Source organism: Bos mutus, chromosome 14 (genome assembly GCF_027580195.1).
Source record: "Bos mutus isolate GX-2022 chromosome 14, NWIPB_WYAK_1.1, whole genome shotgun sequence".
In the NCBI taxonomy this organism is placed as follows: Eukaryota; Metazoa; Chordata; class Mammalia; order Artiodactyla; family Bovidae; genus Bos; species Bos mutus.
Window position 1 is genome coordinate 24,266,165 of NC_091630.1, and position 24,602 is coordinate 24,290,766.

The 24,602-nt window shown below is 40.3% G+C and overlaps 1 long non-coding RNA gene across 1 annotated transcript in view; it reads left to right on the forward strand.

Annotated features, from left to right (window-relative positions):
* LOC138990766 (uncharacterized) overlaps positions 1-24,602 on the forward strand; it is a 148,893-nt gene that overhangs the window by 63,543 nt on the left and 60,748 nt on the right. The gene's annotated exons all lie outside the window — the stretch shown is intronic.

Consider the following 24,602-nt stretch of genomic DNA (forward strand, 5'->3'; position numbering starts at 1 on the left):
TGGAGGAAAAAAACCAATATTCTGATATATGACAAATATATAACTTCTGTTTTGTTTACAATGGTACAGTCTCATGACAAGTTTAATATTCTTAGCCTAGAATTTGACAAAAATTGCTTTAGCTGACTGTTCTCAATGTTTTATTTATTTTTTTTCTGTTGGATAACTGTATTTGCCTCATTGTTCTACCTTTATTTGGTGATTTTCTTGGGAAACTGAAAACAGTTACAATAGCATATGGCTCTTTGTTTACTTGCTCTTAGAGTTGAGTCAGAAAGATTTACAAATGGGAGCTTGTTGCTGAAGTTAATTCAATGTGCAAACGGGTTAATTATTTAGCCTTGATCTCCTCATCTGTAAAATGGACGTGGAATTATTATACCTACACAACAGGAAAGCATAATGTGGTAAAAATATTAATTTTTATTTCTTCAAGGATAATTTTGTTTTTGAGGCAAACAGCGGTAGCTAATTCTTGAGAAATGGCTAATTTGAAAGTACAGGTGAGGCCCCCACAAGAAACAATGACTTCATAGTAGAAAAATATGAAATTTTCTAGAAGGTACCCATCTGTTCTAAGCATAGCATTGTAATTTTAGGTCTGATGGAAGTGAAGGGAACTGATTATTTTCACTTGATTCTTTGCGGCAGTATCAATTCCCTAAATAGGGGAACCTTTTCTAAAATTGCCAGTAAGGATCTGAGCAAGGTTATTTGCATGGGGAGAGTGGAAAAGCTAGTAAAAATTCCTTGGGATTATTCAAAAGTTGTGTTCCTCCAATAGCTGTCCATTTCATGGGATGCTTGTGTTGATCCCAAGTGGAAATGCATCTGATGGCCAAGTTTATGAAAATAATTTACTGTTTGCTGTGTATCTGATCAATAGGAACCGTTGTTTCTTTCTCCCCTGATGCGGCATTGGTTAACTAAAATAGATGTTCTTTGATAATATGAGAAAAATTGGTAGTTCACTTATCATGGTCTTCATTAACAAAATTTTTTGGTAATTTCTTTGTATTTGAAATTCCCTTTATTATCATTACTTTTCATTATTATTATTAAAACATGTCCAGAATGTTATCTCCTAGTGTAAATTTAGACAAGTTATCTTTTTTAAACACCCAAACTTGATTTCATTTTCTAGCTTTCGCTGACATCTGGTGGCCTCTCCTGCTCTAGGGAAGGAAAGCCATGCTAGGTTGTCCTTGGGACAGCAGCCTGGTGTCTTTTGCATAATGTGTTTGAATCTCAAAGAATCTTTAATTTCTCATTGAAACAGTACGTCCTTTCTAGAGCCATGACCGTCTACCTTCCGTATCATGTTTCCAGTGATGGATTTCCTTTGTTTGCTAAGGATTTTCATTATCAAAATTTTATATTTGCTGAGGTTAAGTTTACTTTCTATTTTATATGGCTATTAACCTTCTCCCCATATTTCTTCTGTTTTCTTTCTTTAATAGAATCTTGCTGTTGTTATTTTGGAGAGAAGTTGAGACCAGATGACCTGTAGGATGTGTTGATATTCTAGATTGTATTGGGTCTGCCTTTGCAGCTTCAGAATTTGTATGTGTGTGTTTAGGGAGAGGAGGAATTAGAACAGAAGAATTCAGTGTTCACTCTGAGTCTTTTTTTTTTTTTTTTTCCTTTGCCCTGGGGTCATAAAGAAACTGTCCTGGAAAGTGAAATTGAGTTGGTTTAGAAATGGCCAGTTGTAAGCCTGTTTGTATTCTACGATACTGACCCTACCTCTCCTCTTCTGTAAGTGTTAACAGGTAAAAAACTGAATCAGGGAAAACACATCATTTTTAAATAAAGAACCAGTAATTTCTAAAACTGAGGACTCCTTGGTTGGAAGTTAAGGCAAAATTCCTACTGCTTCCATCTGAATCCAGACCTTGCACTAGCCTTGGGAAGAGTTGAGTCTGCTGGTGAACTGACTCTATAGGCTTTGTAGAGGATCTTGGATTGCCTTATTTCCATGTTGGTCTACTTGGGTAGCAAGATTCTAATAGCCTTGGGATAGGCTTTTGTCTCACACTAATGCCATCCAAAATGAACACTCAGTCATGGTTCACAGGTGCCCAGCAATAATTTTTGTCTACACACAAACTTCACAATTATTACTGCCTCTGTTTAAACCTTATTCTAGCAAATAGAATATTTGACACACACGGTAGAAACAGTGGAGATAATAGACAAGAAGCTGTGTGGCTAATGACTCACTAAGATATATCAGAAACTGGTGTTAGTTTGGTCTTCCTTTAAACACTTTCATGGTTGACCAGAATCTTCAGAGTTGGGTTTTGGACACATATCCCCAGGCTGCCGGCCTCCTAAATAAAGTAAACTTTTTGTTCCTACCAGAAAGAAACATTGATTTCAGTTTGCAAAGTGGAAGGAAATTGATGAGAATTTAGTCACTAATTATCTTGAATTCCTGTCTGTAAATGAAATTGACCTAATAGGCACTAAAAAAAGTGCTATTTGAAAATTCAAGGAGGATCTGAATAAAGGAAGAGTGCCCGTTGCCTATGGAAGCACACTAATTACTAAAATCACTATCTCATCACAAACTCTCCACGTGCTCTGCCTATGGAAGCACACTAATTACTAAAATCACTATCTCGTCACAAACTCTCCACGTGCTCTGCCTATGGAAGCACACTAATTACTAAAATCACTATCTCATCACAAACTCTCCACGTGCTCTGCCTATGGAAGCACACTAATTACTAAAATCACTATCTCGTCACAAACTCTCCACGTGCTCTGCCTATGGAAGCACACTAATTACTAAAATCACTATCTCGTCACAAACTCTCCACGTGCTCGGCACCATGCTATGGAACTCCTCAGTCAGCTTCCCCTTTAAAGGGTATATTGGAGTTCTCCAGAGGAGCACCATCTATAGAATCTATACCTGAGGGGATTTCTTATAGGAACTGACTCATGAGTGTGCAGGCTAAATCCCATAGTCTGCCATCTGCAAGCTGGAGGCCCAGGAAAGCCAGTGGTATAATTCAGTCCAAGTCTAAAGGCTTGAGAACTAGGGGAGCCAATGGTGTATCTACCAGTTTGAGCATAAGGCCTGAGAACCTGAATGGTAAGTGCACTGGTGTAAGCCCAGTAGTTCAAAGACCCAAGAATCAGGAGCTCTGATGTCTGATGACAGGAGAAAATGGGTGTCCCAGCTGCAAGAGCAGGAGGGGAGGTTGAGAGAGATGTTTACCAGCTTTCTGGGAATCCCTGAGCCTAGTGATATTAAAATAGAAAATTAACCATCTACCTCCTGGTAGCTACGATGGTAAAGAACCTGCCTGGGTTCGATCCCCGGGAGGTCAGGAAGATCCCCGGGAGGGAGGAATGGCTACCCACTCCAATATTCTTGCCTGGAGAATTCCATGGACAGAGCAGCCTGGTGGGCTACAATCCATGGGGTCCCAAATAGTCAGACATGACTGAGCGACTAACACATTCAGTGACACTTAGCGTATAATTCTTTTCTTCTCTTTTCAAGAGAAATAGTATTAACAAACTGTGCTAGTTGTTTATTCTTCGTAAACAAGTCACTGTAAAATATATTCTATATATTACACAAGTAGAGAAAACATGTGAATCATGTAAACATTTCTGAGATTAAAATTGTCCAAAATTCTGCATGTTGTTTAATGATTCTATAACAGGTTAGAAAGAGACTTGCCCCTTTATGTCTCAAAACGTAAAGTAAAAGAGTTGTGATCTGACAGCACAGTTGAGATCCAGGTGGTATTAAAAGGATGTAACACTGCCTCACTTTTTGTAGCCATCAGTTGGTCAAGGCCATGAGGTTTCGTTATGGGTTGTACACGTGCCTTAAGAATCCTGGATCACTCAAGTTGGGGAGACACACACCAGACTCAGAGGAGGGGCAGAGCTGGTGTTTTCTGGGTAAACAGACAAAAAGGGATGGTAGAACCTGCCTGGCTGGTCTAATTGTCCTAAGTTTCCATCTCACTGTGATTAAAACAATGCCAAATCAAGTCCTACCTGGAATGGGGAGATGTCGCTAGTCTTGTAAAGCTCCCAATGTCTTTGGCAAAAAGATTTGACAGGTACTGAAACAGTGCTGGAGAGACACACTTGGCAAATGCCTTGTTTCTGCAACAGCCCAGTGTCCGTCTTTATTTTGAGCTGCTATAATACCATGAAGGCAGAAACCATGTTTTACTCACCCACGAATCCTCAGTAACTGACACATCAGAAGACACACAACTAAGAGATAAATGGGTGCAAGTTAGGGTTCTGTGGGGAAAGTGGGAGTTGAATCTAGAAGGTTAGAGTGATGATGGGCAACTCATGAAGGATCTTGAATGAACCCTAGCAACTGTGTGGTTGATTTTAAAAATAAAAATATATATATATATATATTTTTAGTTGAATATTTGAATCTGTAAGTATAATACTTTGAAATCCAGGTGGTGGTTTAGTTGCTAAGTCATGTCCCACTCTTACAACCCCATGGACTGTAGCCTGCCAGGCTCCTCTGTCCATGGGAATTCTCCAGGCAAGAAAACTGGGGTGGGTTGCCATTCCCTTCTCCATGAAATCCAGGAGAGGCACACAATTAGAGAAGTATGGCCGTGTGGCCTCTGTATGAGATTTAGGAGCTCATCTAACTGAGACACAATAGTGTCTCAAAGAGTGAAGAGTTAAGGATGGATTTTTTGCCAAGTCTCTCAATGTCAGGTGTTCATGGGAGCTTTTGGCCGGAGTCGGATCAAGAATTCCTGTCTGCATTCTTGGAGTGCCCGAAGTGCCAACTGACTGTGGTTTTGATTAAAGATAGATCTATATGCCTCACATGCCAGACTTGCAGGCTGTGGAGTTGACTTTCTGCCATGAAATGTTAGCAGCCCCGGCTTTTGTGCTGACACACAAGGGTCATCCCACAGCTGGGAGGAGGCTTTGGGGCTGCCTGAAAGCAGGGGAAATATGTTTGTTCAAATAGCCTAGGCCTTCAAGCCACTAATTGTCTAGGGAGGCGTTCATATCCCTGTGTAAAAAGCATCCTAAAAGACCTATTAAAACCTTGTTAGGGATGGCCACCAGTCTGGCTACTTTTGGCTTATTACAGTTTGAGAAGACTGGAAAAATTATATACCAGGAAAGGCCTTTTGTGCCCTGGCTTCCAGGGAAAGAGACAATCGAATCAAGTTCATTAATGAAGCTATCAATAAAAGAGAATGTCTGATAGATGTCTAGGTGTCATATCAGGCCTCCATGTAAAAGAGTGTCACAGTAACTTTAGAACTTCTTCAGGTCAATTAACCATGTTGCTTAAAAGTCTTCAGTGGTTCTTTATTCTAAAGTAACGTTCAAACTCTTCAATGTGATCTTCAAAGCTCTTCAAAATGTGTTTTCAAAGTGCCTTTTCGTTGTCTTCATGTGACTCCTCCCATCTGTTCCCCAACCTGCAGACACTCGACAGAATTTCACACCTGTCTAGCTACTTCTATTATGTTCTCTAAAATAATCTGCATTTTTAAAATTGTGGTAAAGTATATATAACAGAAAGCTTACTGTTTTAACCAACTTACAGTGTAAAATTCAGTGCATTAGGTATGTTCATAATATTGTGCAACTGTCATCACAATCTAGTTCTAGAACTTTCTTTATCCCTGCAAAAAGAGACCATACCAGTTAAGTAGTCACTCTTTATGTCCTTGCACCCTTCCCCTCCTAGCCCTTGGCATCCATTGACCTGCTTTCTATCTTTGTGGATTTACCTATTGTGGATGGATATTCTATACAAATTGAATCATAGAGTAAGCGGTCTTAGGGTGTCTAGCCTCTTTCACTTCACATAAGTTTTCCAAGATTTATCCAAGTAGCAAGTATTGGTAGTTCATGTCTTTTTAAAGCTAAATAATACTCCATGGTATGGATTTATCTCACTTTGTTTATCCATTCATCTGTGGTGGACATTTGGGCTATTTCCACCTTTTGGTACAGTGAGTAGATCTGCTATGAAAATTTGCATACAAATTCTCTTTTGTGTATTACACACACACACATACACGACCACCTAGGAGTGAAATTGCTGAGTCTTGTAATAGTTCTATGTTTAGGTTACTGAGGAGCTGCCAAACTGTTTTCCACAGTGGCTCTACCATTTTACATTTCCACTAGCAATGTATGGAGGTTCCAGTTTCTCTACATCCTCATCAGCAGTTATCTTCTATCTTTTATTGTGGCCATCCTAGTGGGTATGAAGTGGTATCTTGTTTTGATTTGCATTTTCCTAGTGACTAGTCATGTTGAGCATCTTTTCATGTGGTTGGTGGCTATTTGTGTGTCTTCTTTGGAGGAATGTCTATTCAAGCCCTTTGGCCATTTATAATTGTCTTTTCGTTGTTTTTGTAAGAATTCTTTCTATATTCTAGATATTAGACCTTATCAGATATATGGTTTGTAAATATTTTCCCTCATTCTGTGCATTGACTTTTTCACTTCCTTAATGTGTCCTTTGATGTATTAAGTTTTCAATTTTGTTAAAGCCCAATTTATGTATTTTTTCTTTTGTTGCTTTGCTTTGGGTATTGTATTTCAGCAATCATTGAAAAATCCAATATCACGAAGATTTTCCCCTATGCTTTCCTCTAATAGTTTTTCTCATTTGGATCTTTGGTCCATTTTGAGTTGATTTTGTATATGTTGTATGGTAAGGGTCCAACTTATTCTTTTGAATGCGGATAATCAATTTTCTTAGCACCATTCACTGAAGAGACAACCTGTGGTTTTGACATTTGCTTGGAATGCTTTCAGTTTTCCCTTTTTTAAAGTGAAGCATGTTTTCCCCTGATGATACTGCCTTTCTGGTCATACTCTCAAATAGAGGACCTTTCCCCCTACTTTCTCCTTCTCATTGATCCTGGGAAAGTCATTATATGTTAAGCTTCCATTTCATCTGCTTCTTTCTCAGTGCTCCCCATAAACCCTTCTTAATGTCTTTCTTTGGACTCCCAAAGTGATTCACTTAATGCCACTTTCTCACCGTCTTCATTGCTATTATCTACATATTCCGTCTTATTCGAGGACTTCGACACTGGGGTACAGACAAAGGCTTCTCTGCATCACTGTTTGCATCTTTGTAAGACTTCAAAAATTGTATTGATGACTGGCCTCTTCATTCTTCAACTGTCACAGTGCCAGTCACTTGATCTTCCGTTTTCACAGCCATAATTAGTGAGGCCACGATTTAGACAGCATAGCTCTTTTATGGAAACAGCTTCTTTCATGTGGTAAAATTCTGAACTCCTTCTCGGCATAGCCTCACTTCTGTCTTGTGCATTTTGTTGTTGTTGTTACCGTTGGACTTGATCTTAGCTTCTGCATCATTTATGACCTTTCTGCTACTCCTAATTCTTCTAAAACAAGAGATATAAACATTACTTTTAATTTTAATACAACTTCAATCCTTCAGAAAAATTGTGAAAATAGTGCACTCTGTACTTCAGATTCAGATTCACCACTTATTCACATGCCAGCTCTTTTGCTTTATCATGCCTTTTCTCTTTGTGAATCATTTAAAAAATAAGTTGCAAATCACCCTTTATCCTAAATATTTCAGAGTGCATTTCCTAGAACAAGGACCCTTTTATTTTCTACTATTATTTCTCATCTAATTTATATTCTATATTCAAAGGTAATTTTCCAATAATGTCTTCTATTTCCTTCCATCCCAGTATTATGCGTTACTTTCAGTTTCTCTGTATCTTCAGTGTCTTTTAACCTGAAAGTGAACGTAGCTCAGTTGTATCTGACTCTTTGGGACCCATGGGTCCAGGGCATTCTCCAGGCTGGAGTGGGTAGCCTTTTCCTTCTCCAGGGAATCTTCCCAACCCAGGGACCGAACCCAGGTCTCTCTCATTGCAGGTGGATTCTTTACCAGCTGAACCACAAGGGAAGCCCAAGAATACTGGATTGGGTAGCCTATCCCTTCTCCAGCAGATCTTCCCAACCCAGGAATTGAACTGGGGTCTCCTGCATTGCAGGCAGATTCTTTACCAATTGATCTATCAGGGAAGCCTTTAACCTGAAACAGGTTCTCAATCACTTTTGTCTTTCTAGACCTTGATATTTTTTTAAGAGGGTGTGTGTGCTAAGTCACTTCAGTTGTGTCCCACTCTGCAACCGCATGGACTGTAGCCCTCCAGGCTCCTCTGTCCATGGGATTCTCCAGGCAAGAATACTGGAGTGGGTTGCCATTCCCTTCTCCCGGGGATCTTCCCCACCAGGGAATCAGAACTGCACTTTTTTATGTCTCCTGCATTGGCAGGCAGTTTCTTTACCACTAGCGCCATCTGGGAAGCCCCGTTAATAATTGTTTTGATGTCCAGACTTCCCAAGATTTAGTCAGTGAGGTTTCTTCATGCTAGATCTTGTGTCCTCTGGGCATAATTCCATTGTTCTTGGAACAGTTCCTTACTTTCTGGCACAGGAAGATGCTGTAGATTTACCTTCTACTTATTCTGTGGTTTCCGAGAAACCCTGATTCCTTATTTGGGAGAAATGGTATTTTGAAATCAAGATCTATATGTGTTCATTGTTCCTCAGGTGCCATTGCTTCTATTTTACTCAGCAGAAAGAGCTGTGTGTGTGTGCTTGTGTGTGTTTCTGTATTTATTTACTCTGTTACTTATTGATTTATGTCAAATACCCCAAGTTTATACTAATACTCTTAACTCCAGTTTATAATTCTTAATTTCCATATTTGTAATGTATTCTCCAACCAACCAGCCAGTTGGTTGGAGAATAACAGAAACCTGACTCCTGTTATTCTCAATATATTGTCCTATTTGCTCAATCCTGTAATATATACAAAATAATTTGAGATTTGCTAACACATATCACTGAAAAATAAACTGAACCTCAGTTCAATATTTGTTTGCTTTTTTGTCTTAAGACTAAGGGAGGATTTTAAATTCAATTATGAACAGTTAAACTTGAAGTGCTTATTCCCTGTCTGAGTAGAGTGTAGAGTAGGCTTTCTGGATTTCAGAGTAAACGGCAGTACAAAAGATACAGATTCAGGAATCATCAGCTTCAAAATAATATTAAGATAATTTTAATTCATATGCAATTGTGTGGAAGTTTGAGCATTCTTTGGCATTGCCTTTCTTTGGGATTGGAATGAAAACTGACCTTTTCCAGTCCTGTGGCCACTGCTGAGTTTTCCAAATTTTCTGGCATATTGAGTGCAGCACTTTCACAGCATCATCTTTTTTGCTGTACATGGGACCAAAGTAAAGAGTTGGGAGCTGGAGGGAGTTGTTATTTTTTTAAAGATATCAGATATTACAGCACATAAGTATGTTGATAAGAATGGGTCAGGGAGACAGTAAAAGAATGATGTAGGAGAGGGATGTAATTATGCAGGAGAAAAGTCTTCAAAGAGCTGAGATTAGTGGTAGATTTAGGAGCAGAAGGCAATGGCAGCCCACTCCAGTACTCTTGCCTGGAAAATCCCACGGACAGGGGAGCCTGGTGGGCTGCCGTCCGTGGGGTCGCATAGAGTCGGACTCAACTGACGCAAATTAGTAGCAGCAGCAGCAGGAGCAGGAAGTCCATCTAAGACAATAAATAAAGGGAACTAACGATTCAAAGCTGCACCTGGCTGACTGCTGAGTCACCCTGAGGTAAAACAGCATAGTCACTGCACTGGTCAATACTGCTTTAGGTGATCTTTCAGAACCAGTTTCCGGTTATTCTCTCTCTTCCCCGCACCTTATCCTCAAATCACTAGTCCATGTATCTGAATAACATTCCTGCCTCCTCCTGAACATGCTTTAAAAACTAACAGTCCTAAAGAGAGCATTTTCATGGTTTATCTCTACTTCCTTCTTCCAGCCACAAGACATGTTCCCATCAGCTTTCAGCCTTGGGCTGTGGACTGCTTGTAACAAGAGACAGGACTCTCCTTACAATAGAGGAGATTTTGGCCTCCATTCCTGAGGTCATGTTTTCTTTGTGAATCACCTCATCACCTACCCCAGACAGCAAGGGGAAAATGACAGAGAATGACCAATTTAAAAATAGAGGACCTCAAAATTTTTATGTTTAAAACTCAGGGTCCTCCCTACCCCAGCACCAAGCTCAGGGTGGCTGAGCTTGGAGGCTGCAGAGGAAACATCATGTATCTAAGCATCAGAGGGACAGCACTGCCCTGTCCCCCATCTCCCATCTGAGTTTCTCGGGACTCTAGACAATCCTAAGTGTTCTTGAGTTCCCCGGGTCCCTAAGTGAGTGAAGAATTGGAATTTTTCCCAGTCTGCCACCTGGTGACCAAGGCTAGAAGCAGGATGAAGTGTAATACAGGAAGCTTGGTCAGAATCTCAGTAGACCCCAAAAGCCAGGGAGAGGGAAATACATAGTCAGTTACACAGGATGCTAAGGTCATCATTGTTTATGCGAGGAACCCACAATCACTCAAGCTCCAGGGAGAAATGGGATAAAGACCCAGCAGCTGGTTCTGGAGCCTCCCTGGTATTAGGAATGTAGAAGTAACTCAGGAACTGGGTAAAGGAGGAAACCCTAAAACACGTGAAGGAATTTGGAACTCTAACAAAATTGTACTGTAGGCCTGAACTTAAGTGCTTGGGCTGGACTGAGAACTGATCTAGAATTGACCATCAGCAGAAATGAGGCTGTATAGTTAGTTATAGAGAAGAGGCCTATGTATTTTCATATTCAAGCATGTACTTAAAATTCCAATACAGTTATAATAACTTACATATTTAATTTAAAATTAGTATGTAAGTATCTACAAAGATCTGATCTTCATCTCTCTATTGTTATATTTTGTAAAACACAAAAATGCTCTAGGAAAACACACTAAATCTGGTATAAATTAATAATTTGTACATAAAATCTAGTAGAATATTTAACTGCCCAATAAATATTTGAGTAGTAGAGTATTTAAACAATCAAATAATCTTTGCTCATTTGATTCAGTGTTATTTTTTGGTAAATTTCCAAATATAGATTAATTTGTGTTTTGGTGACGTTTATTTTATATTGTCTTGGTGGTAGCAAACTATAGAAAACTGGGCGTGTTATCTATTTTTGAAAATAAAGTTTTATTGCAGTATAGCCACTCCCATTTTGTTTATAAATTGTCTACCATTGCTGTTGCAACAGAACATTTGGCTTGCAAAGCCTAAGATATTTATTATCTTACTCTTTGTAGAAAAAGTTTGCCAAACTCTAGACTAAGATTTAATCAAAGCAAAGTGTATTTGTAATCTTGCTTTCACATTATTAAGTAGAGACTGTTTTATTTCCCTTCGAGCATATTTAGGTCTTATTTCATTAAGGCATGATGCTTTCCAAACACAGCGCTTGGAACGTTGCAAAGAATGAATGTCCTCTAAGAAATGGAGCATCAAGGAGAATATTAATTCTAGAACTCAAGCTGACATTTATAGCTATATAGCAATTTTCTTTAGCTTGTTATGAAAACTAAAATACTTGCTACAGTAGCTAGAAAAGAACATCTGCTGTGCCGTTGAGAAAAGTTCAGTGAAGTGTTTCTTGTGTCACTTTGACTTTCATGTACTAACACCATCCCACTGCAGTACAGATTCCTGCTCTTCAGAGTTAGTTTGCACAGTGTTGAAGTCAGAGCTAATGGACATTATGATGTACAGGCAGGAAAGTGTGACGATGCCTTCCTATGAAATGACTCGGTACCTTACAAAGATCAAGTCCATCTGGCAAACCCTACATGTCAGGCCTGACATCCTATTGATTTCCCTTTGTCTAATCTTAAAATGTATTCTTAATGAGCCTCTTCTATTCCAGCTGGATTCATTTCTTCTTGTCTGCTCTATATGCTACTCCCATTTTTTTACTTCAAAATGTAGACTCTCCGTTATAGCCATGAAAATACTCTTGTAAGGAATTATTTGGGTGAGGACCAAAAGTCCATCTTTGGATAGAGGCTCTGTAAGTAATAGCATCTCGGACTGGACAGGATTGAAATCTATATTCATTTTAGAAAAAAAGACAGTGTTTGAAATAATAGAAAAGGAAAAAAAATGAAACATTCATACTGCCTCCCTACTTTCCCACTGTTGCTAATTTTACACCTTTTGTATAAATACCTTTTATAAATTTTCTATGAACATGTTTTTTCAATTTCAAAATAATTTCACTAGATTTTCCTTTTTTCTTTCACACTCTGTCTTCCTTGATTAATCTCTTCATCAGGTAAGCCCATATAATTAAATTTGTTTTCTCTGTGCTTATAGAATCCTGTTGACCTGTATACATGTATATATATATATATATACACATTCATATATATACATATATGCATTCATGTATGTGTGTGCATATATATATATATATACAGCTCAGTCACTCAGTCATGTCCGACTGTTTGTGACCCCATGGACTGCAGCACACCAGGCCTGCCTGTCCATCACCAACTGCTGGAGTTTACTCAAACTCATGTCCATTGAGTTGGTGATGCCATCCAGCCATCTCATCCTCTGTCATCCCCTTCTCCTCCCTTCAATCTTTGCCAGCATCAGGGTCTTTCCCAATGAATCAGCCCTTTGCATCAGGTGGCCAAAGTATTGGAGTTTCAGCTTCAACATGAGTCCTTCCAATGAATATTGATGACTGATTTCTTTTAGGATTGACTGGTTGGATCTCCTTGTAGTCCAAGGGACTCTCAAGAGTCTTCAACACCACAGTTCAGAAGCATCAGTGCTTTGATGCTCAGCTTTCTTTATAGTCCAACTCTCATATCCATACATGACTACTGGAAAACCATAGCTTTGACTAGATGGACCTTTGTTGGTAAAGTAATGTCTCTGCTTTTCAATATGCTGTCTAGTTTGGTCATAAATTTTTTTCCAAGGAGCAAGTGTCTTTTAATTTCATGGCTGCAGTCACCATCTTCAGTGATTTTGGGACCCCCCAAAATAAAGTCTGTTACTGTTTCCACTGTTTCCCCATCTATTTGCCATGAAGGGATGGGACTGGATGCCATGATCTTAGTTTTCTGAATGTTGAGTTTTAAGCCAAGTTTTTCACTCTCCTCTTTCACTTTCATCAAGAGGCTCTTTAGTTCTTCTTTGCTTTCTGCCATAAGGGTGGTGTCATCTGCGTATCTGAGGTTATTGATATTTCTCCCGATGATACACATATGTACATATATATGTTCATGTGTATATACATATATAGACATGAATGTATACATTCAACAAACTCCAGGAGATAGTGAAGGACAGGGAAGCCTGGCATGCTGCAGTCCATGGGGTCACAAAGAGTTGGGCACAACTGAGCAACTGAACAATAGCAATATACGTTCATAGTAATTATTTACAGAACTGAGACCACATTACACTCATTTTCTGCGTCTTGCTTTTTTCCTCTCTGGTTCTTGCAGAAAGTCTACCAACTCATTTGTTACACCTGTGCCTGTTAGGGGTGCTCACTTTATTTCTACTAAAATACGTTGTGATTTCGGCTTCAACCCTGTAGTTCAGCATGTGCTCTTCCCAGCCCTTGTGGCCGCACCCAGGCCCTCCTGCCTGGGGATGGGAAAGAGATGGCATGAGAATGTCGCAGCGCCTTGCTCCAGGTTTGGCCCAAAGCTGGCCCACCTGGGGGTCCCCCATTCCTTCCTCTCAAGGTGGCGAAGCCCCATCTATTTCAGGGGGCAAGAGTGGTTTTGGTTGTGGAAGGGAAACAAGGTGCCTGTGACCACAGCAGCTGTGGGGACAGAGTCCAGTGGGGCAGGACTCCTCTGGGCCGTCAATAGCCAATGGTGGGCTTGTTTCATGGACACACAGTTTTTATTTTTTAAACATAAAAATTAGGTGGCACCATTTGTTTTGTAATGTAATCCAGTCATGAGTATCTTTCCATATTGATAAAAAACAACTAGTAACTTTTGATGTGTTTTATATACCTGCCACAAAATTTGTGTAAAGCATCACTCTATCCTTTGATCCTTTGGTTGATTCCAGATTTTATTACTATTCATGATGCTGTAAAAAATATGTGTATCTAAGTACTTGATTAAATACTTCTTTAGGCCAATCATAAGGTCAAAAGATCTGAACAATTCTGATGATTTTGATACCTATTACCAAATTGCTTTCTGAAATGGTTATATAATTTCGCTTTCTCTGAAGCATAGAAGCATGCCTGTTTTCAACACCATCACCATGACCAGGTTATCTAATTTAGTGTCTTTTAAATTTTTTCTTGACTATGACCCAAGAGTAGGAAAAAAAAAAACTTTATATTGTGGCTTAGGATGCATACATTCATATACACATAATAAATGCATATACATAAACACATATTTAATGAAAACAACATTCTCACAAAATAATGCTAACCGCAACTGTATAGAATGCATTTGATTCTTTTTATTCTATTTCATTTAAACAAATGCTGACTGAGATCGACCAAGTAGATATCATAAGTGATATTAAACTGGAAGAAACGGTAGAATTTTAGGGTTAAAAGAAATATGACCTAAAAAGTATTCTATCAGCCAGAGCAAAGGTCTGTAACAAGATGAAATTTAACAGTTATTGCAAAGCTCCTCAATCCGGATAAACCCCACCATCAACACCACCAGGACCTGTGTCTAGGCTTTCCAGCCACACGACACTCATCCTGCCCTCACGTGCTAAAAATCTTCTGAACTTTCAGATGTTCTTAATGGTTTCCGCTTTTGATTCATCATGAAGTTTGCCTTATTCTCCTCAACATGCTCCCTGCGTCTTAAAAAAATCTGTATTGGTGATGACCCTTCCAGCATGTAGCACCATTCCACAGCCTTCTCACTTTTAGGCGCCTTCAAATTTAATTCAGTTACCCCTCTCTGTCCTTAGAATTATCTTTTATCCCATTATTACTTTTGTCAAACTGTCACTTTGCCCCTGAGCATCCATCTGTTCACCTTCTCCCTTCCTTCCATGTGCTAATAACCTTCATACAATCTTCTCTGCTTGACTCTTTCCTTAGAATGATGTTAAGATGCTCCTTAAACCTTAAGTCCAAGGGGCTTGTGTTTGGCCCATCAAATGTGCTTGGGGATTTCTGAATTTTAGGAAAAGACATGGGTGTTCCCTTCTCTCATCCCGGCCATTCTCATGAAGACCTTCAGGGAAATGGACTTTACTGGCTAACTTTGGCAGAGTCATCAAAACCTGGCTTTGTTCTCAATCCTCAGAGCATTTCATGTATTGCCTCCAGAGCTCAGGGTCACTGCCCGCTTGTTTCCTACTTGGTAATAGCCAGTGGCTTACAAACTGTGATCTGGAGGCCCAGGAGTTTCATAAAGACCTTCATGTGCCTAAGCAGGAGGGAGATATATTAGTGGGGGGCGGGGAGGCTCCAGAACTCCAAGTTCCTTCAATGAAGCTGCCACACTTTTAAAACTTTTTATATGCTGGGCTTCCTTCTGAAATATACTTTAACTCTCTACCAGTAACTTCCACAGCATTTCCAATTCTGAATGATAAGAAAATTATCCCCAAATCATTAAATATGTTAACAATTATAATTCAGCAAGGAGTATTAAAAAGACATCAAGTCCCATTGGGACATTTGTGTTGTTCTATTAACTCTCACATAGATGAGCAAGTGAATGGCTGGAGCAGTCTTTAAAGGATTGGGAGAGCTGACCCTGGTGGGTCTTAGCCTAATAATAGTATTGAATTTCACATGGGCAGAGAGCAAACCAGATGTTTCCTTTTAGGTACCTGTCATTTCCTACTACAGCATAAAATAAGTTGAGTGGAATTGGCTTTAAGCTTGTACTTGGTCCTGTATCCAATGCTATTTCTCTGCCAAGTAAACGGAAATCCACTGCATTTTCTCCAAACAGCCCATTCCAGGTTTGTACAGCATCTCCCACCAGAGTTGGGGCCCTGAAGGTTGTTCTTAGCTTTATTGTCTGTGAAAGTCTTACAGAGCCAGTACCAAGCCGCTGATTACAAACTGCTCTCCATGGTGGCCCCCAAATCTGGATTACCGCTTAGTTATGAGTGCAGCTCTGGATGTAGAACAGTGTGTGTAATGTGTTAGTTGCTAGGTTGTGTCTGACTCTTTGTGACCCCCATGGACTGTAGCCCACCAGGCTCCTCTGTCCATGGAATTCTCCAGGCTAGAATACTGGAGTGGGTTGCCATTTCCTTCCCCAGGAGATCTTCCTGAAGCAGGGATAGAACCCGGGTCTCCTGCATTGCAGGCAGATTCTTTACCATCTGAACCACCAGGGAAGCCCTTGAATGCGGAACGTCTGGATTCAAATACCAGTCCTGCAGCTTCCTAGATGTGGGTCCTTGGGCGAATTAGATCTCTTCATGCTTCACTTTGCTCATCTAGAAAAGAGTTTCAATAAGCACAGTACTTGGCACAATAGTACTTAAGAAATAGGGATATCATGGGAATATATATACATAGGGCACTTAGATCAAATCCCTTATGATTATACAGTGGAAGTGAGAAATAGATTTAAGGGCCTAGATCTGATAGAGTGCCTGATGAACTATGGAATGAGGTTCATGACATTGTACAGGAGACAGGGATCAAGACCATCCCCATGGAAAAGCAATGCAAAAAAGCAAAATGGCTGTCTGGGGAGGCCTTACAAATAGCTGTGAAAAGAATAGAAGCGAAAAGCAAAGGAGAAAAGGAAAGATACAAGCATCTGAATTCAGAGTTCCAAAGAATAGCAAGAAGAGATAAGAAAGCCTTCCTCAGTGATCAATGCAAAGAAATAGAGGAAAACAACAGAATGGGAAAGACTAGAGATCTCTTCAAGAAAATTAGAGATACCAAGGGAACATTTCATGCAACGGTGGGCTCGATAAAGGACAGAAAAGGTATGGACCTAACAGAAGCAGAAGATATTAAGAAGAGATGGCAAGAATACACAGAAGAACTGTACAAAAAAGATCTTCATGTCCCAGATAATCACGATGGTGTGATCACTGACCTAGAGCCAGACATCCTGGAATGTGAAGTCAAGTGGGCCTTAGAAAGCATCACTGCGAACAAAGCTAGTGGAGGTGATGGAATTCCTGTGGAGCTATTTCAAATCCTGAAAGATGATGCTGTGAAAGTGCTACACTCAATATGCCAGCAAATTTGGAAAACTCAGCAGTGGCCACAGGACTGGAAAAGGTCAGTTTTCATTCCAATCCCAAAGAAAGGCAATGCCAAAGAATGCTCAAACTACCACACAATTGCACTCATCTCACATGCTAGCAAAGTAATGCTCAAAATTCTCCAAGCCAGGCTTCAGCAATATGTGAACTGTGAACTTCCTGATGTTCAAGCTGATTTTAGAAAAGGCAGAGGAACCAGAGATCAAATTGCCAACATCTGCTGGATCATGGAAAAAGCAAGAGAGTTCCAGAAAAACATCTATTTCTGCTTTATTGACTATGCCAAAGCCTTTGACTGTGTGGATCCCAATAAACTGTGGGAAATTCTGAAAGAGATGGGAATACCAGACCACCTGACCTGCCTCTTGAGAAATTGGTATGCAGGTCAGGAAGCAACAGTTAGAACTGGACATGGAACAACAGTCTGGTTCCAAATAGGAAAAGGAGTACGTCAAGGCTGTATATTGTCACCCTGCTTATTTAACTTATATGCAGAGTACATCATGAGAAATGCTGGACTGGAAGAAACACAAGCTGGAATCAAGATTGCCGGGAGAAATATCAATAACCTCAGATATGCAGATGACACCACCCTTATGGCAGAAAGTGAAGAGGAACTCAAAAGCCTCTTGATGAAAGTGAAAGTGGAGAGTGAAAAAGTTGGCTTAAAGCTCAACATTCAGAAAACGAAGATCATGGCATCCGGTCCCATCACTTCATGGGAAATAGATGGGGAAACAGTGGAAACAGTGTCAGACTTTATTTTTTGGGGGCTCCAAAATCACTGCAGATGGTGACTGCAACCATGAAATTAAAAGACGCTTACTCCTTGGAAGGAAAGTTATGTCCAACCTAGATAGCATATTCAAAAGCAGAGACATTACTTTGCCAACAAAGGTCTGTCTAGTCAAGGCTATGGTTTTTCCTGTGGTCATGTATGGATGTGAGAGTTGGACTGTGAAGAAGGCTGAGCGCCGAAGAATTGATGCTTTTGAACTGTGGTATTGGAGAAGACTCTTGAGAGTCCCTTGGACTGCAAGGAGATCCAACCAGTCCATTCTGCAGGAGATCAGCCCTGGGGTTTCTTTGGAAGGAATGATGCTAAAGCTGAAATTCCAGTACTTTAGCCACCTCATGTGAAGAGTTGACTCATTGGAAAAGACTCTGATGCTGGGAGGGATTGGGGGCAGGAGAAGAAGGGGATGACAGAGGATGAGATGGCTGGATGGCATCACTGACTCAATGTATGTGAGTCTGAGTGAACTCTGGGAGTTGGTGATGGACAGGGAGGCCTGGCATGCTGTGATTCATGGGGTCGCAAAGAGTCAGACATGACTGAGCGACTGAACTGAACAGGGCACTTAGAAAAATGTGTGGTGCATAGTAACTTATATTTAGTTATTTATTTATCCATCCATCCATTTGTTTATTTGGCTGCATTGGGTCTTCGTTGCAGCATGCGGGATCTAGTTCCCTGATCAGGGATTGAATCCAGGCCCCCTACTTTGGGACTGTGGAGTCCAGGGAAGTCCCCTGGTGGTAACTTCTTAAGAAAAGTTTATTATTCCCATGTAACTCTAATTTGCTCTTATCTAAGTAAGATTGAGATTTTTCCTGTAAGAGAAGGCTATAGATCTTGTATTGCTGTATCAAAGTAGAAAAAGTGTGAAGATAATAACTATTCACACATTATGTGGAAAAATATTTTTATTCATTTCTTGATACACATGAATGTATGATGAGAATAAACTGAGTTTGACATGTCTAGCTTTGTAAATGACAATATCTACTCTGTAGAGATGTTTTAGAGTCTGATGTGTTCTGAACACATCAAACATTTTAACAAGAAAAATCTTTTTTTTTTTAATGAGATAAATGGCTTTTTATACTTGTTGATTTCCCTTTCCTTGTCACCACTTTTCTTCTTCCTTCACTGTCATTGCTAATAGCTTTTTAACGGAGTTTGCCACAACGTGCTTTCACATTTTGGAATATAAAAAGCTCAGAAGCACATTGAAACGCAAGGAGAAATTGAGACCATTGAGTCCAAGTGGCCACATTTGCTGGTTCCTCTGCCTGCCCTGGATATTGGTGACGTCCTGTAACAGAGACCTGAAAATGCTGGTCCTGATTCAAACTTGGCAGGTGTTCAGCGATGCTGTTGAGTAGATTTTGTTCAGTCACACAGTTGTGTCTGACTCTTTGAGACCCCATGAACTGCAGGATGCCAGGCTTTCCTGTCCTTCACAATCTCCTGGAGTTTGCTCAGACTCATGTCCATTAAGTCGATGATGCCATACAAACATCTCATCCTCTGTCGCCCTGTTCTCTTCCTGCCTTTAGTCTCTCCCAGCATCAGGGTCTTTTCCAATGAGTCTTCTCTTCACATCAGGTAGCTAAAATATTGGAACTTCAGCATTTGTTCTTCCAATGAAGAGTCAGGGTTGATTTCCTTTAGGATTGACTGGTTTGATCTCCATGCTGTCCAAGGGATTCTCAATTGTCTTCTCCAACACCACAGTTCAAAAGCATCAATTCTTCAGTGCTCAGGTTTCTTTATGGTCCAACTCTCACATCAATACATGACTACTGAAAAAACCATGGCTCTGACTATATGGACCTTTGTTGTCAAATTGATGTCTCTGCTTTTTAATATGCTGTCTAGGTTTGTCATAGTTTTTCTTCCAAGGAGCAAGCATCTTTTAATTTCACGGCTGCAGTCACCATCTGCAGTGACTTTGGAGCCGAAGAAAATAGTCTGTCACTGTTTCCATTTTTCCCCCATCTACTTGCCATGAAGTGATGAGACTGGATGCCATGATCTTAGTTTTTTGAGTGTTGAATTTTAAACCAGCTTTTTCACTTTTTCACTCTCCTCTTTCACCTTCATTAAGAGGCTCTTTAGTTCCTCTTTGTTTTCTGCCATTAGGGTGGCGTTATCTGCATATCTAAGGTTATTGATATTTCTCCCAACAATCTTGATTCCAGATTGAGCTTCATCCTGCTCAACATTTTTCATGATGTACTCTACACATAAGTTAAATAAGCAGGGTGACAATATACAGCCTTGACATACTCCTTTCCCAATTTGGAACCAGTCTGTTGTTTCTTGTTTGACTCTAATTGTTGCTTCTTGACCTACATATAGGTTTCTCAGGAGGCAGGTCAGGTGGTCTGATATTCTCATCTCTTTCAGAATTTTCCACAGCTTGTTGTGATCCACACAGTGAAAGGCTTTAGTGTAGTCAATGAAGCAGAAGTAGATGTTTTTTTGGAATTCCCTTGCTTTTTATATAATCCAATGAGTGTTGGCAATTTGATCTCTGGTTCCTCTGCCTTTTCTAAATCCAGCCTGTACAACTAGAAGTTCTCAGTTCATGTACTGCTGGAGTTTAGCTTGAAGGATTTTGAGCACTATATTGCTAGCATATGGAATGAGTGCAATTGTGCGGTAGTCTGAACATTCTTTGGCATTGCCCTTTTTTTGAGATTGGAATGAAAACGGACCTTTTCCAGTCTAGTGGTTCCTGCTGACTTTTTCAAATTTGCTGTCATATTGAGTGCAGCATTTTAACAACATCATCTTTTAGAATTTGAAACAGCTCAGTTGGAATTCCATCACCTCCACTAGCTTTATTTGTAGTAATGCTTCCTAAGGCCCACTTGACTTCACAATCCAGGATGTCTAGGTGAGTGATCACACCATCATGGCTACCTGGGTCATTAAGATCTTTTTTGTGTAGTTCTTCTGTGTATTCTTGCCGCCTCTTCTTAATGTCTTCTGCTTCTGTTAGGTCCATGCCATTTCTGTCCTTTATTTGTCTCCATCCTTGCATGAAATATTCCCTTGGTATCTCTAATTTTCTTGAAGAGTTCTCTAGTCTTTCCCATTCTATTGTTTTCCTCTATTTCTTTGCATTGATCATGGAGGAAGGCTTTCTTATCTCTTCTTGCTATTCTTTGGAACTCTGCATTCAAATGGTATATGTTTCCTTTTCTCTTTTGCCTTTAGCTTCTCTTTTTTTCTCAGCTATTTGTAAGGCCTCCTCAGACAGCCATTTTGCCTTGTTGCGTTTCTTTTTCTTTGGGATGGTTTTGGATACTGCCTCCTGCACAATGTTATAACCTCCATCCACAGTCAGTGTGTCTATCAGATCTAATTCCTTGAATCTATTTGTCACCCCCACTGTATTACCATAAAGGGTTTGATTTAGGTCATACCTGAATGGTCTAGTGGTTTTCCCTACTTTCTTCAATTTGTCGGAATTTTGCAATAAGGAGCTCATGATTCATGATATGAGTCACAGTCAGATCTTGTTTTTGCTGACTGTCTAGAGCTTCTCCATCTTTGGTTGCAAAGATTATAATCAGTCCGATTTCGATATTGACCTTCTGGCAATGTCCATGTGTGGAGTAGTCCCTTGTGTTGTTGGATGAGGGTGTTTGCCATGACCAGTGTGTTCTTTTGGCAAAACTCTGTTATCCTTTACCCTGCTTCATTTTGTACTCCAAGGCCAAACTTAGGTACCAATAAGACCACTTCTGTATCATCAGCTGATCACAGGCTGTTCCATGTTCTCAAGCAATCATGCCACTCCTTTACTTTCTAGAGTCAGAGGTGACCTACTAACTTCTATATTTACATTTATTGTTTTCAACAACTCTCCTTATATGACTGGATATCTCCCTTCCTATTTATCATGATAAAGTGTGTGCAGATATTGAATCCTGAGATCTGACTCTTTTAAATGTGTGCACTGCATGTTGCCACCTCTCTGGATAGCTCTGTACCATTGGAGGAGGTTGTAGAGATCGCCACTGTGTTGGGTTGACCAAAACATTCATTTGGGTTTTTCCTTTCCCTCTTATGGAAAACCCCAAATGCACGCTTTGGCCAACTCAATTTTGGCAAGAAGAGTAAACCTTTAGGTGGAGTGCTAATTCAGACTTGGACTCTAAAAATCATTATTTTTGTTAATTTTTGTTTGCATCATCAGATAACACTATCCCCTTTGCTCCTGCTTGAAATGCAACTAACTGTAGCTGTAATGAAATCTCTCCCCTACTGATTAGCAGGGTGATGATGGTTTTTAATTGTTTCTCTGCTATACATATTGGTTCCACACAAAAACTGAAGCTATAAGGGAAAAGACCAGAGAGGGAGAAAAAAGAGAATAGTTTATCGGGTTTGTGTTAAGTGGGGTTATCTTGGTTGAAAAGAACAGAAACCATCTAAAATGAATTTCAGGTAAAGGTTTCTTCATAAGGGCACTCGGTGAAGCATCCCAAGGATAGGAATCCTTATGTGCTTCATGAAAGGCAGGATTCAGGAATCTGATTTTTCTTTCTGTTCCTCACTCTGTACAGATTTATCGTTTGCTCTTCCTTACATGATGGAATACAGTCACACGCTAACAGCTCCCAGGCTTTGTAGACACACAAGGAAAGGCTGTCTCTTAGTCTCTTGATTCAGGTGTAAATTTCTAAGGAAGGAAACTCACTCGCTAGCGGGCAGGTGACCTGTTGTAACTCGACAGCTCCTGCAACAACCACCCAGGTCATGAAGGGATCAGTTCCTAGGAAAGGAATGCTGGACACACACTCACAGAGGTGATAATTTTGGATATTTTACCCCAACTTTTTTTTTTGCCTCAAGCCAGTTTTGAATTAATCTCTACAAATTTCCATTGCTGTCCCCTCCCAAGTAACCCATCTGAAAGAAGCAGTACTCCCACATGTCCTAACTCTACCTCACTGGGATGTGAAGGAGATGTTAGTATCAGGGAATCAGGGGAAAGAGTCTGCTATTCCATGTTGGTGTCTCTTGGGTTCATTTTTCTGTTCCCATTCCAGCCTCACCCTTACAGAGCTACATGTTACAGAACTTTTAGCTTTCTCTCTCCTCTGCTTGTTATGGTTGCCTTTCTGTGCACGTTTTCCACTTCTTGAACCTTGAGTTTTTGACATGAGGAATGATTTCCAGCAAAATGGTTGTGTTATTTATTAATGAAGTTCGACATGGCTCGTCAGCTTAAATGTTAAGATTGTAAATTTCATCTGTATCATATCCCATGGCCTCTGGGGCTAAATACCGCACATGAATTTCTGCCTGAAATTCATTGATAGACTGTGGTATATTAAGAAACTGCTTGTTTTGTTCAGGTTTTGAAAAATGTTTGGAGGCAGCCAGGTTATTCTTGACTAGTAAAAAAAAGGATGAAAATGTAAGTTTCTTGAAATTTGAGAGCCCACCTTCTCAGAAAGCTATTAAATCCTTTCTGTGAGAAGTTCATCCCCTGGGTGATCTATTGGCTATTAATAGTGACAGAGGAAGCGTGGAGAGGGTGGGTTCAGTTTGTACAGGGTCGTAACTTGATTGCTTGGGAATTGAGGGATGAAGCAGGAGGATTTTGCTTTTTCTGTTTTCCTACCTTAAATTTTCTTCTGTTTTCTCCATCCCTTTCACAACTTTTTTTTTTTTTCCTGCTTCTGTTTGCTTCCCCTGACCTGTCCTCTATCTATAAAGCATCCTGTTAGGAGGGTGAGGCTCAGACAGTGAAGAATCCATCTGCCAATACATGAGATCCAGCTTTGATCCTTGGATAAGGATGATCCCCTGGAGAAGGAAGTGGCTATCCACTCTGGTATTCTTGTCTAGAGAATCTCATGGGCAAAGGAGCCTGGTGGGCTACAGTCCATAGGGTCACAAAGAGTCAGACATGAATGAGCAACTAACACTTCCACTTTCTTAGGAGGATGGGGTAAAACATGCTTCACACAAGCCAAAATCAGTTCAGTTCAGTCGCTCAGTCGTGTCCGACTCTTTGCGGCCCCATGGACTGCAGCACGCCAGGCTTCCCTGTCCATCACCAACTCCCGGAGGTCCTACCCTCCTGTTCCACCCTTCTAGGTCATCACGGAGCACTGAGCTGAGGTCCTGTGCCATGCAGCAGTTTCCCACCACCTGTCTAGCTATTATTGTCCCCAGACTATAGTTAACGGTATTGTATACTTGGAATTTCTATGGGGGTGGATCTAAGTGTTTCCACCACAAAAGAAAGGTAGCTATGTGAGGTGATGATTGCTATTTTGAAAATGCAAATTTTAATCAGGAACAGATCTAAAAGGAGACAATGATGGAGAGGGTTTCCACCACCACACCTGTGTACTTCATCCACCCTAGTGTTCCTTGCTTCTGCCAGAATCCCCCTGGGTTCTCTATTTTACGTGAGGGCATGGTGACCCACTCCAGTATGCTTGCCTGGAGAATCCCCAGGGACAGAGGAACCTGGCGGGCTACAGTTCATGGGGTTGCGAAGAGTCAGACACGAGTGAGCAACTAAGCACAACACCATTTCTCTTTCCTCTTTCCCCCATACTAATTTCTTGTGATGTTTAATTCTTCCAAGTAAAAGCAAG